Here is a 14708-nt window from a genome sequence, read left to right as displayed (position 1 = left end):
TATGTAAGAATTTGTTCACCATGTAAGAACTTGTTCGTTATGCTTCAGAAGATTGGAGACTGTTGAGAATTAGGCTTGGGGTTGATTAATGATTGTGTATTGAGTCCCCTATACAGAATTTTATTGTTGTTAACAACCATTTGATCAGTAAATATGAGAGATGCCCTCTCAAAAAAAAAAAAAACATAGCAGGTAAAGTAAGAGAACATCAAAACCTCATAAGAAAGAATTTTTAATGTACATTTTTATATCTTTAAAGGAGGCTGTCAAACAAACAAATGCAAGTGCCAAACAAAAAAAAATTCCGAATAATTTCCTGCTACCTTTAGAATAAAATCCAAACTTTCTACCATGACAGACAAAAAAAAAGAACATAACATATGCTGACAATATTATTGCAGAAGCCCTTTCTCATTAATACCATGTAGATGAAATTATAGGTTTCTTCTACATAGTGTTAATTTTCATACTTTTTTATTTGTGAATTCATCATACCAAAGCAGAAACAAACAGAATAAAGTAAGTAAACCAAAGACAATATTCAGTCCTTTACCCATCCAAATCAGTCTTTGACTTTACTTCCTAGTTGAAATTCTTTCAATTAGCAGATATTTTCTTGATTGTGAGCAAGATTAGATGCACATTCCCCAGCCAAAATAAATATAGCTAAATGATATTTGTCCATACTATATTCCCCAGGTAAAGAACAAATTATAGTAGGACCATGTTTATACTTGTACTGTGGGTAAGCTTTCTACTTACCCATAATAGAACTCACTAAGTGAAAAACAAGCATTGTTGCACCTATGAGTTTTCCACAGTAAATACAGTCTTGCCTATTGGGATTAGCTAATATTCTTTGTTACAGTGAGCTCAGGAGCAGTGTCATCTAGCTCTAATCCACTATTTCCATGCAAAACTAGCTAAATATTAGACTGTAAGGACAATAAAATGTCCCTGCTGTGTCATTTAGCTGTTAGTTTGTTGCATTGGTTGTTTAGTTGGTTTCGATGATTCACTGCCTCAATAAGACCTACTAGTTGTGTTTGTCACCCCCAAAAGTAAATGTCTTATAGACAGCGATTACCAGAATATAGATATTATTATGAAGTACTACAAAATCTAGTATATATGATTTCAGACCTTTTCTTACTATCGGGATGTTTCAGTCCATCCTAAGGCTTTTTCTTATAAGAATATCAAATCTTTTGGAAAATAAGCATAAATAATGAAAACTCACTTTACAGGTTACCTATAAGGAATTGTTTTTACAATTGAAAGTTCTTAAAAACTGTGGCTGATATTCTTTTTGGCATTTGCATTATAGTCACATACATCTTTACTATTAAAAGGATATGTTACTGCAATATATACTTTGTTGACAGGAAATTAATTCCAAATATACACATACTATAAAAAGAGGGTTCATCACGAAAAAACAAAATTTGAATTACAGTATTAGTTACAGAAGCCGAAGAACTGGTGTCTGGTATGGTGATATAGAAGGTAGTTTGAGAAATAGGTCTGAAGTAAGCCTCATGGACTAGGGCTATGGGTGAGGTCTCTGGAAAGGGTGGGTCTGTGCAAAAGCTGGATAAACTTGATTCTCAAAGATCCACCAAAGTAGGGATCTTGGTCTGTTTCATTCATTGCTCTATCCCAAGTGCCTAGAACAGTGTCAAGCCCAAAATAGGTATTCTGTAAATATGTGTTGAATGAATGAGTAATGACGGTAAAAATGAGCATGCCTTCAACCAGATTCAATTTTTCAGAACTTAGCTGGCTGGTAAAGTGTAGTTGATGCAGTTTGTCATTGTACGTTATAATATGCAATTGTGTATCAAAGCAGAAAAAAATTTTTAAATTTCCATTTGAGGTACCTATCTATTTCAACAGCAATATGCCCAATTTACATTTTTCCACTTATATGATCAATTGGTTATTGGTGCAACATCAGTTAACTAGCACCATATTTTAAATTTATTCCAGGAAGTTTTGTATCCACTTGAAGTTAAGACCCCAGGCATGTACCTGCTGGCCTGCCATTGGTTCTGATCTGATGTAGGTCCCTGGTCAAAATTTGAGAGGTAAAGAAATATCATTGTGTTACATAAGATTTCAGAGAGTAAAATCAATATAGACATATCTTCAAGAGACATAAACCAGAAATATTAATTTAAAAACAAACATGTTCTCTGCCAAACATTGGTATACTGAGGTCAGCAATGTGAAAAATAAGACCCCTTTAAAGTTGGAGCATGATACCTTGTTCTCTCAAAGTATTCAATACCATATAATTGATGACTAATTAATTAATCTTTAGATGGGATTGGGGGGAAATTCAGAAACTTTGCCTTCATAGCAATTGGACTATGAGTAATCTTTTAAAAATTAATGTCCTATGTCACTGATAGTAGGAGACTGTTGCCCTTCCATACAACAGCCATGTCAGGCAAAAAATACATAAACATTCCTTTTAGACCACCACAAAGTAAAATAAATAGTTCATCTCAGTACTGCAAAGTCAAGCATTTCAACCTCAAATCTGGCACATTTGTACTGTTTTTCCATTCTGAAAACTTAACTTTTAACTTTCTTACTCTCACATTTTTTCTTTATTTTCAGTTTTAAACCTTTTGATGTAGGATGTATCACTAAGGGTCATTGATTCAGTACAATGCTTTGAGTCACCAGTTATTGAATACTTAGGAAAATAATTTGTTCCTTTCTATAGTTACTCTATTAAAATTCATACTTCATAAGTCAGTCAGTATTTAGTATTAAATTTAATATTAAACTTTTAGACTGAAATACATGCCAGAATAAAAAAGCATGTTACCTTCCTTTAAAATCTGTAGGCAGGAAATAAATGTAAGTTTAAAGAAGTCAGCTTCATTTCTCCTAAGCAATTATCAAGCATTCCAAAAAAAACTTAAGTCTGAAGAGATTTCTTCCTTATTTTCAAGCTGTCATTTTTTTCTGCCTTACCACAAGTTAGAATAAGTGAAACAAGGAGACCTAAAACTCAACAGATAATTAAAAAGGTAAAGATGTAAAACTCAAACTTTACTGTGTTGGATAAAAAGCAAAAATCCATATGTCTTCTGATTTTACAGAGCATGTGGCAACTCTATAACAACAGAAACTTTCTAACATTTCCTTATGACAGCAGCTGTACAACGGGTTTTGAACAAGTCCAGTGTGATGTTTAGTAAAGTGAACGGGGCTGGGTCTTACGCTTTGAGTTGGCATTTTACCAGACAGAGAAGTTTAATAGTGGTTTTTCCCTCTTAGGTTTACGTGACATAGTACTGATTAAAATAGTACTGATAAAAATGAGCACTTCTTAAGAATAATTCTCATTTGGTCTTTTTCTGAGCAAGATACCTGATAGAATGAAATCCAAATGCTTTTATACTTACACAGTATATTGCTGAGCAAATTATTTATAGAAGGGAAGGCAAGATAAAGTTGCTTTTAAGAGTCCTTTAACATATCAGTTGATAACTAGCAAAACACCTTTACTGCCATTAAATATTTACCAAGACTTGGCTTTGGACAGGGGGCAGTTTAGTGCAACAAATTTGACTCTATGTGATGCCATTGATTAACTATCGGAAGGACATAGTTAATAAGTAACTTTAGGTATTACAGAGCACTAGACATTCTTGTCAAATCTTTTCTCTGAAGATGACCTAAAAAAAGTCAGTGGCCACCAGCTCTCACCCCAGGCATAGCTGCACAAGCGCAGCCATGAAAGAGAGCAAGCAGGTCAGTTGAGCGGTACTTAGGCAATCTTTCCAAGTGACTGTTGTCACTGCTGCTGGACTTTAGAACTGAACATGTTTACATTTAATTAGAAAGGACACACAGTTTACAGCACAGTAGCTATCAATATCGGATCAGAATTGATTTCCACTTTCTCCCCAGTGATTGCTTCCTTCAAGCTAATTAAAAAAGACATATAACCAAAATGACTCACATAAATTTTAAAGCAAAGTAAACATTATTCCCTGGAGACCAAAACAAAAGTAAATGACATTCATCCTGATGACTAGCTACATTTTTTTGAAAGAATCCGGATGCCTATAACCGTGATATAAGGCATGTGTTCATGCTATCTAACTGCTGATAAACCAAGTATTCCCTCTTGAAGAAACCTCAGTCCTTGCTCCACTGGGTACTTCACTCTCAAAGAAACAATAACCTTACTATTATCTTTACAATCCCTAAATCATGTAGATAAAGCAGTCTGATAGAAGCTTGAGCTGATTTTTTTTGAAGTCTTCATTCACATAGTGTAGAGAAACTGCTAAAAAAGTATAACAAAATAAATAAATAAATAGTTTCTCGTTAAATATGGTGTGTAGAGCACATGTGTAATTTGCTAAAATCCAGAAATCATCCTAGTGTGTGTGAATAATGTTTCTCTAAGAGAATTATCACAGTCAAAGTCATCAACAAAATTATGCTTAAAGATAATTTATTTTAACTATTCACTATAAGGAGATCTGCTTTCAATTTCACAAGCTAACATATATTGGTGATCGTACTAAATTATGGTATAATTATTTTAAAATCAGACAAATAAAGGAAAATAAGAGTGAGGTAGCAGTTAACTCCAGGAAAATGGTGTCACAGCCCTCCTTATCCATGGATCTGCCATGCAATACTGCATCCAAAAGGAAGGCCATCAAAATCTAAGGAAGTACAGAATGATTCAAATTAGAAATAGACCTTAAGAAACGCTAATTAGTTCATTTACAAATATTTATTAAGCAATTCTTCCAAGCAGTAAAGATAAAATGGTGAGCAAAGCTTCTGTAAGATCAGACATTTTTACCTGCTTTGGTTACCTCTGTATCCCTGAGGTAGAGCAGTACAACCAACCCCCAAGATACAGCAGTAACTGTTGGCTACTGTTATTATCCCCAAGTAGTTACTGGTACTTGGCACGACATAGTTGCTCAGTAAATATTTATTGAATGAATGACCCCTTTCAAAGATTATTTCACTACAAGCAAATGTTCACTCAACCACCAGGGGGGCCTCCAGTAGCATTTGTTTCTAGTATTGCAGAAAAACTGCTGAAATCCACAATGATGCAACAGTGATGAGAGTCCATTTAAAATCCTCCTCCAGAATAGAATAATTTATGAAAGTTATTTTTGCTTAACTTTTATTTCTTTCATTTCCTTTTTAAATCTTAGGCTTTTTATTACTCTTGGTCTTCACAAAGTAATCAACCTATAAACCACATTGGTTAACTATAAACCAGTACTAGATATCCATAGCTTCTATTCTGCAGGGCACCTGCCAATCACAAAGATTCTAGTCAGCCATTAAAACCATTTAAGAACCACATGAAGCAGGCCTAAGGAACCAGTAATTAATTAATCAAGTCCACAAATATTTATTAAATCCTTTTCTAGGCACTAAAGATCAAATGGTGGATAAAAAAACAATTGCTTAACATCTATCCAGCTGAAAGGTCAGAATACTATGGGAGCACATGAGAGAATCATCTAATCAGGGCAACAGGTCAGAGTTCTTGGGGAAACTCATACCAAGCTGAGATCTAAAGGGTGAGTAACAGCTAGTGTAAGTAAATGAGGATAGGGTTAGTGTTCTAGGGGATGTGAATATTGTTCATCTTGACTGGAGTATAGGGGTAAACAGGTGAATAATTAGAAAAGAGCAAAAAGAACTACATAAAGAGCATTGTAAATGATGTTTAAGGAATTTGGACTTTATCCTAGGAGCAGTGAGGAGTCACTGAAAAGTTTTAATCCAGATAGTAATACATTCATATGTGTGATTTAGAAAACCCACTCACAGCAAGGAACAAACAAAAAAGACTACTGCAGTAATCCACTTAAGAAAATAATAGCGGGCACTCTAAAATTAGATGATGGTAATAGAGCTGAAAAGAAAAGAAAGATGCAAGGGGATTTAAATTTAAATCAAAAGGGGTTGATTAGCTTGGGTGGTGAGAGAGATGTCAAGGATGATGCACAGCTTTTGCAACCAAACCCTGAGTTAGTAATGATGCCCAGAGGGGGAGGAAGAGAAAGAGATGATTTGGAGAGGGCTGTACAATGAAAATGTAAGCTCAGTTTTAGACATTTTGAGTTGCAGGTGTCTGCAGGATGGTCAAATGGAGATTTCTACTAGATGGTCAATGTAGATCTCTGGTGCTCAGGATAAAAGTCTGAGCTATAGAGAAATACTTGAGAGTTAGCTATATAAATGATTCAGTGAGGCAGTGAGAGTGGGTTGAAATTGGGGGAGACTGGTTGGAATAAGAGATGCTGCCAACAGTTAAAGGTTGGGTAGAGGAAAAGCAGCCCCCAAAGGATATTGGAAAGCATCGACGGATAGTTTTGATGGAGGAGAAAACCAGAAGTGTGCTTTCATGAATAGTAGGGAATGAAAACATTTCCAGAAAGAATTGGCTTCAGAGAGCTCAAATAAGATAAAGATTTAAAAGTGTCTTTGGTATTTAGCGCTAAGATCATGGAAGCTGTTGTGGACACAGCAGATAGCACAGCCTTGAATAGCAGAGAAGGTGAAGACAAGAGGCACAGTAAGTTTGACTCTAAATGAGGTGATGCCAGCCTAGGTCCAAGAGAAACCCCATCTGTTAGACTAGATTGGAATACTTGTACAACTTAGTGAGTCAGAGTCCCTCATATAGAAAATAGAACAAGTACATATATATCTGTGTAGTAATGTAGTATATCTGGGATAAAGTAAGTAAAAGGTGAGTTTTAGAACTTTATTGTTTTTTTGATATTTGAACCTCAATATGGTTCCATGTTCTCTTGAAATTCCAGAGCTACCCCCTTCAGAGAAGGAGCAAGGTGAGTCTTACCAGAGGCTGTTTGTCCTGTCAGGTAACAGAGATACACAAAAAAAACCATCCAGAGCACTTCTTCAATTATGCAGATATCATTAACCTCTCTTCAAAATCTTTAACAGCTTCTCATTTGCCATAGGCAAAGACCAAAATCCTTATCAGGTTCCAAAAAGACCCTGTGTGATGGAGTTCTAAACTTTTTTGCTGGTCTCTGAACACCTAACACCAGTGCAGCTGGACTTCGTTTAGCTTCTCAGCTGTCCCTTCTCCTGTTAGGAAGAGCACCTGTTCTTCCCCAGGCCTGAAATTCTTCCACCACTCATTTAATTAATACCTACTCTTATCTTTAAATTTCAACTCAAATGTCACATCCCTTCCTTTATAGCATTTACAAAAATTTGAAAAGTCTGTTTAGCCACCATTCTAGTTATAGCTCTAGTGAAGTGCCCAGCACACTGGTCATTCATTGAGGAAGAGAAGCAGGGCCTGAGGTGTCACAATGGAGCCCTCCAATTCCAAGTAAAACAAAGCACATGCATCAAATATGAATGTTCTGGCTGAACCCTATATTCCACAATTCAGTTAACCAAAGAGCTACTCAGCAACAGCTATGTAACAGGCGCTATGCATTTGTAAGTCTCATGAAATGAAATTTTTAGTCCTTGTATCTGAGGTCAGCATGTCATCTATTTATAATGTGAAATTAAAATATGCATTTAATGGGACTTCATTTATTTTTCATAAGGGAGTTAATTAGGGTTGTTAATAAAATTGAAAAGTATTTACCCTATTTAAGAACAGTTGGTTATCTTTATACTTTTAGTATAATCATTTATTAATACAGATGGTTTGGGCAGAACTTTCCATTGTTGAGCAAACTTCTCAGCTAAGAGACTGACTAGTAAGCGTTATGTGCTGAGCTCCTCAAAATTAAACAAAATATTTTCATCTGAAACTGACCCTTAGGCATATGACATTTCTTCTTTGTGACTGTTCTTAGAGAAGGTATACCTTTTCATGATGTCATATAGCTGGAATCAGATTTAATAGCCTTCCAAACAGCTTTCATTAAGTAATATGCACTTAAGGGTCTTCCAGTATTTTCATGACTTGATAGTTCAGGTTTTATCACTAAATACTATTCCTTTGAATGGATATACCACAGTTTGCTTATGCATTTACCTTTTGAAAGACATCTTGGTTGCTTCCAGTTTGGGGAAATTATGAATAAAGTTGTTATAAATATTCATGTGCAGTTTTTTGTGTGGACATAGGTTTTCAGCCCTACTGGATAAATACTTAGGGGCACAATCACATTATGTTTAGCTTTGTAAAAAAAAAAAAAACCAAACTGTCTTTCCAACTGATTGTACTAGTTTACATTCCCACCACTGATCAATGAGAATTCTTGTTGCTCCACATGCTCACAAGAATTTGAGATTGTTACTTTTTGGATTTAGCTATTCCAATAGGTATATGGTGGTATATTTCACTGTTTCCGTTTGCAACTCCCTGATGACATATTATGTTAAGCATATTTTTATATGTTTGCTTGCCATCTGTACTTCTTCTTTGGTGAGATATCTGTTCAGATATTTTGTCCATTTTTTACTGATTTATTTCCTTATTGTTGAGTTTTAAGAGTTTTTTGAATTTTTGCATGCTAGTACTTAATCACATGTGTGTCTGCAAAGATTTTCTCTCAATCTATGGATTGTCTTCATTCTCTTAACAGTGTGTCTTGCAACACATTAAGTTTCTAATTTAGTAAGTTCTAGCATCTGTTATTTTTTCACGGATCACATTTTTGGTGTTGTATCTAAAAACTCTTTCCCAAACCCAAGATTACCTCAATTTTTCTCTCTGTTATCTGCTAGAAGTTGTATAGTTTTGCATTTTACTCCTTAGGACTATGATCCATTTTTAGTTACTTTTTGTGAAAGGTATAAGTTCTATGAGTAGATTCATCTTTTTCTAATATGGATATCCAATTGCTCCTTCATCAAAGATCAGTTGATCATATTTGAATGGATCTATTTCAGGGCTTTCTATTCTCTGCCACTGATCTATTTGCCTATTCTTTTGCCCGGGTAATGCTGTCTTGATTGCTGTAGCTTTACAATAAGTTTTGAGTTTGGGTAGTATCAGTCCTCTGACTTTGTTCTCTTTCAGTATTGACTTCCCTATTCTGGATTGCTTGCCTCTCCAGACTTTAGAATAAGTTTGTCAATACCTACAAAATAATTTGCTGGGATTTTGATTGGAATTTCATTGAATGTAAAGATCAATTTGGGAAGGATTGACATCTTAATAATATTGTGTCGTTTTATCCATTCAAATGGAATATCTCTATGTATCCCTTTGATTTCTTTCACCAGAGTTTTTCTCATATAGCTTCTGTACATATTTTGTTAGATTTATATCTAAATATTTCATTTTGGGAGGGTGATAATATAAATGGTCTTATGTTTTGCTTTTAAATTACAATGGCTCACTGCTGCCACATAGGAAAGCAGTTAACTTTATATTAACCTTCTATCCTGCAACCTTGCTATAATTTCTTATTAGGTTCAAGAGTTGTTTTGTTTTGTTTTTGTTGAGTCTTTGATATTTTTATACATAGACAATCATGTCATCTGTGAACAAAGACACTTTTATTTCTTCTTTCCTAATCTTTATACCTTTTATTTGCTTTTCTGTCTTATTACTTTAGCTGGAACTTCCAGTACTTTGTTGAATAGGAGAGGTAAGAGGAGATATCCTTGCTTTGGTTCTGATCTTTAGGGGAAAGCATCTAATTTCTCACCATTAAGTATAATATTAACTGTAGGTTTTGTGTAGATGTTCTATCTCAAGTTGAGAAATTTCATCTCTATTCCTAGTTTGCTGAGAGTTTCTATCATGAATCAGTGTTCGATTTTGTCAAATGCTTCTTTTGCATTCAGTGATACGGTCAAATGATTTTTGTTCTTCAGACTTTTGGAGGATGGATTACATTAATTGATCTTGCAGATGTTGAGTAACTCTTGCATACCTAAATAAATCACAGTTGCTAGTAGTGTATTGTTCTTTACCTATTTTTACAGGGCTGATTGGCTAATACTTTATTGAGAATTTTTGCATCTATATTCATGAGCAATATAAAGAACTCATGTAACTCAATAGCAGGAAAAAAAACCCAGTTTAAGAAAATGGAAAAATATTTATTATGTAAGTGAAATAAGTCAGACAGAAGAGCTGAATGCCATATGGTTTCACTTATGTATGAACCAAAAGAAAAAAAGAAAACTAAGCATAGAAAAAGATACCAGACTTGTGGTTACCAGAGACAGGAGATGGGGAAGGGGATGGGAAGAAGGTGGTCAAAAAGTACACTCTTGTAATAATAACTAGAGATGTAATAAAGACAGAAAAAATCCAAGGATACAGAAGAATTCCACATGACTGTCAACTACCAAGACCTAATCAACATTTTTAAACATTCCATACAACAAGGACACTTAAATGTCAAAAGAACATATACCAAGATTATGTTCTGAGTCATAAAACAAACCTCAATTAATTTAAAAGAACTGAAATCATACAGAGTATGTTTTCTGACTACCATATAATCAGAACAGAAATCAGTAACAGAAAAATAACAGACACATCTCCAAACACTTGGAAACTAACAATACAGAGTCAAAGAAAAATTCTGAAGGGAAGGCTTTTTAAAATACATGGAAGTGAATGAAAATTAAAATACAGTATACCAAAATTTGTGGTAAACAGCTAAAGCAGTGCTGGGAGGGAAATTTATAATACTAACTGCATACATTAAGAAAGTTGGAAATATGTCGAATCAACAATCTAAGCTCCTACATCAAGAATCTAGAAAGAGAACAGAAAAATAGATGCAAAGCAAGCAGAAGGAAGAAAATAATAAAGAAAACAGAGAAGCATATAACAGTAGAGAGAAGACACATTACCAATATCAGGAATGTGATGAAGGGTATCAGTATAGACTTTGCATGCATGAAAGCAATAAGAAGTTATTACTTTGGGTAACTCTACACACATAAAAATGTCAATTTAGAAGTAATGAACCACTTCCTCAAAAAAACACTAGTTATGGAAGCATGCAACAACCTGGATGAATCCCCAGAGAATTATGTTGAGTGAAAAAAAGAGAATCCCTTTTCTTTTACATAAAATTCTTCAAATGGCATCACAGAAATGGAAAACAGATTCGAGGTTGTTAGAGTTTAAAAAGGGGTGGATGGCAAGGAAGTCGGGAAATATGAGGGATCCTTGTGGTGATGTAACTGTTTTGTGTCTTGACTATGTCAGTGTCAGTATCTCAATGGGGCTATTACAATTTTATAAAACATCACCATTGAGGGAAAGTGGGTAAAGGACACCAGGAGTCTTTCTGTATTATTTCTTATAGTTGCCTATGAATCTACAATGATCTCAAAACAGAAAGTTTCTTTTTAAAATATTCAAAAAAATGGAATGGAGTATGGGTAAGGGTAAACAGTGGAGCACATGGGGCTGCACATTAAGATAAGGAGAAAAGGAAGGGAATAAAATTGATGTGTTTTTTTAATAATACTAAACCCACTTGTTCAAATAGTGCATTTAAGCAACAATGTTCAATAAATACTTTTTGTATTTTTCCTATAAAGTAGCCATTGTGTTAGGCCCTAGAAGGAAACAAGTAAAACATGGTTCCTTCTGTCAGTAGCATTAGAATCTAGTAGGAAAGGTAAAACAAGTATACAATTGTTGTAAATTATAGTAGAAAGTGATGAGTATAATATAAGGGACATGAAAGAGTATGGGAACGTAGAGGAAGGGGTGCCTCTGTGGGCAGCGTACGGAACATGACTTTATGATGGCTGTTGCAGCCCATCTGGATCTTGGAGTGTAGTGATGCAGTGCATGGACGGATAGAGAAGGAGCATTCCAAGCGGAAGCAACAGTCGGAGCAATAATCCAAAATAAGAGTGGGAGGGCATTTTCAAAGAGTTTGTATTTCTGTGAGGCTAAAATAAAACTTTTGATAGGGATAGATAGGAAGAAGTCTGAGAAGAAGAGTAGAACAGAATGTTAGAACACCTTGAATGTCAGACTAAAACAGGGACATCATCCTAGAATTCTGTATGCAATGAATTATCCTTCAAAAGTGAAGGAGAAATAAAGACTTTCTCAGGCAAACAAAAATTAAGGGAAAATGTCATTAGTACACTTGCCTTGCAAGAATATTAAAAGGAGTTCCTCAATAAGAAGGCAAATCACAGTTGAATCTCAGTTGAAATTAATTGATGCAGTAAACCAGGAAGTAAACACAGACACTGTCCTCTCAGAAAAGGTAGCACATACTTCTGCCTTTCATACTTACTTTGTCTTTATTTATTTTAATTCAGTAAAACAAGCCAAACCTGCCTCTTTCTTTTTTTTAGAGTGATTTAAGAATTTTATCTTTAAGTGGTAGAGGTTAAGAAAACTAGTTTACTTCTCCCAATTCATGAGAAACCTGTCAAAACAAGCAAGTCTTTTTCATCAAAGTGTTTATAAAATGTCTGAGTATTGTATAATATTCTGTGCAAAGTTAATTAGAAATAAACTATTTCTTTTAAAAATACACATGTATGAATGCCTACCTGTTCTTGCCAAGTATTGGGCAAGATATCTTCACATTGCTAGATCACCTCACTTTATTCTCATTAGAGAACTTCATGAGATTTGTCTTGTTTTAAGTTGAGGAAATGAATATTCAAATAGGTAAAGTGTTTTTCACAAGGTCGTACAGAGTGAATAACAAGACCAAAATATAAATCTGCTTCTTCGAAGTCCAAACCTGACATCTTTTCATCTACACCAGACTTGTCATTCCTGACATATTAGGTTGCGTAATTATTTGTAGTGGGGATCTGTCCTCTGCAATGTAGGGTGTCAGCAGCATCTCTGGCCTCTACTAAGTGCTAGTAGCATTCCATCCTCTCCAGTTATAAAATCAAAAAGTTCTCCAGACATTGCAGAATATATCCCGAGGGACAAAAATACTCCTGGTTAAGAACTATTGATTTATACTGTGGTACCTCACCTCTAAATTTTTAATAAAAAAATATTTATCCAGTTAAAATAAAGTGTATGGAGAACACCTGATTAATTGAGCAATTACTATAAATAAATGAAACATACCAGAGTAAGTGCATAGCATAGAATGCTGAGTTATGTGATCTCATGGAAGGACTGAAGTATGCCTGCTGATGGAGATGAGAGGAGCCATGAAAAGTAGCATCAAAACCTGGTGTAAATGGAAAATCACCAGTTGCTCGAATAAGCTGAATCCATGTGTGATATTTCAGTTGAGAGAGAGAGAGAGAGAGTTCAACAAGTGGGTAAGCAGATAAGCTGAGAACATAAGTATCTTCAAGCAAAACATAAAAGTGGGTCATAAACTGGTAACTCCAAGATATTTTAAGCTGAAGCAGTACAGAGAGACAGAGACCGGGGAAATAGGACCACAGACACAAGGAAATAGACCAGGAGATAATGAAACTAAGACAGAAACCACTGCAGTAAGGAAGCTTCTTACGTGCTACTTACTGGTACAGTGCCCTTCAAGAAGTATTTTCTACCTTGATCTATGGCTGGACTCAGCATGGTGAGCAGCATAGGAGATAAGATACAGTTTCATTTGATGTGAAGTAGAAGTATGATAATAGGAAAGATCACTAAGTAAAAATATTATTTAAGTCTCACTCTAGTAAATTAGAAAAATTAAGAAGTACATCATTTCAGAACTGGAAGAGTAAATTGAAACTTTGTTTATGGTTTTACCTCATTAAATTCATAGTAAACAGAAATAGTTACTGTTCTATGTCAATATTGTGTGAGCTACATGTTTTGGAACTTTTGGGAGAGATTTAATTGTTCTTTTGCTATTGTTTTTATCATTTATTCTTATTCTAACTTAAAATTTCCCATTAATTCTCATTTAAGTGCCAGTAAGTTGTGATGCTTCTGCCATGCTGAAAATGCATTTGAAAATCAATAACTTTGAAAAGAAGTTATATATGATATAATATTGTGAAGAAAGCTAACCAGTGTGGAGCCCTGTTGTCTGTTTAGGGAAGAGCCCTCTGAAGGAAAAAATAGTGCTGAAGTAAAAATGTTCTTCATGCCTCATAGATTTATATGTGCTGGGAATCTACCCCCTCTACTTTCTATGAGAAAATTTCCTTATGATTATGAACATTTTGATTTATTGAAGTTCTTAGGGACTGTGTTCTTACCATAAAATAAAATTACCCTATGTAAATAGCACAATAATATGGTGGAATTGGGAAGTAAATCACAAGATAAAACTGAAAAAAACTATTCTAAGAAGGAAAATAACAGGGTCAGTGAGAAAGAATAACAAAGAGGGAAGGAACATCAAAATTTAGATTTAAGTATCATAAAAGGTTTGAGAAAGAAGCGCTTGTGCTCATATCTAATGTGTCAATAGGAATTTGTCAGGTCGAGGAGGAAAGCACATTCCAAACAAATGCCTCAAGCAGGAAAAATCTTGATGTACTTGAGAAACTGAATGGCTAAAAGGAGAGGAAGCAGAGAGACCAGGTAATGCAGAGTTTTGTAGCTCAAGACAAGATGAGAGCAATGCTCCAGCCCAGGATAAAGACCTGTATGGGTTCAGATTCTGGCTTTGCTAGGTGTGTGAGATTAATTAAATTACTTGCCTCTCTGTTTCAATTTCTTCATCAGGAAAAAATGTAATACTGGTAGGACTTTTCTCATAGTTGTTGTGAGGTTTCAGTAAGTTAAAATATGTAATTTGTTATTATTTTTAGAAATTTTT

At 34.6% G+C, this 14708-nt stretch overlaps 1 protein-coding gene across 16 annotated transcripts in view; it reads left to right on the top strand.

The window, feature by feature from the left end:
- Positions 1–14708, top strand: part of MIPOL1 (mirror-image polydactyly 1) — a 321127-nt gene that overhangs the window by 250288 nt on the left and 56131 nt on the right. The gene's annotated exons all lie outside the window — the stretch shown is intronic.

Source organism: Manis javanica, chromosome 8, assembly GCF_040802235.1.
Source record: "Manis javanica isolate MJ-LG chromosome 8, MJ_LKY, whole genome shotgun sequence".
In the NCBI taxonomy this organism is placed as follows: Eukaryota; Metazoa; Chordata; class Mammalia; order Pholidota; family Manidae; genus Manis; species Manis javanica.
This window is presented reverse-complemented; position numbering and strand designations above follow the sequence as displayed.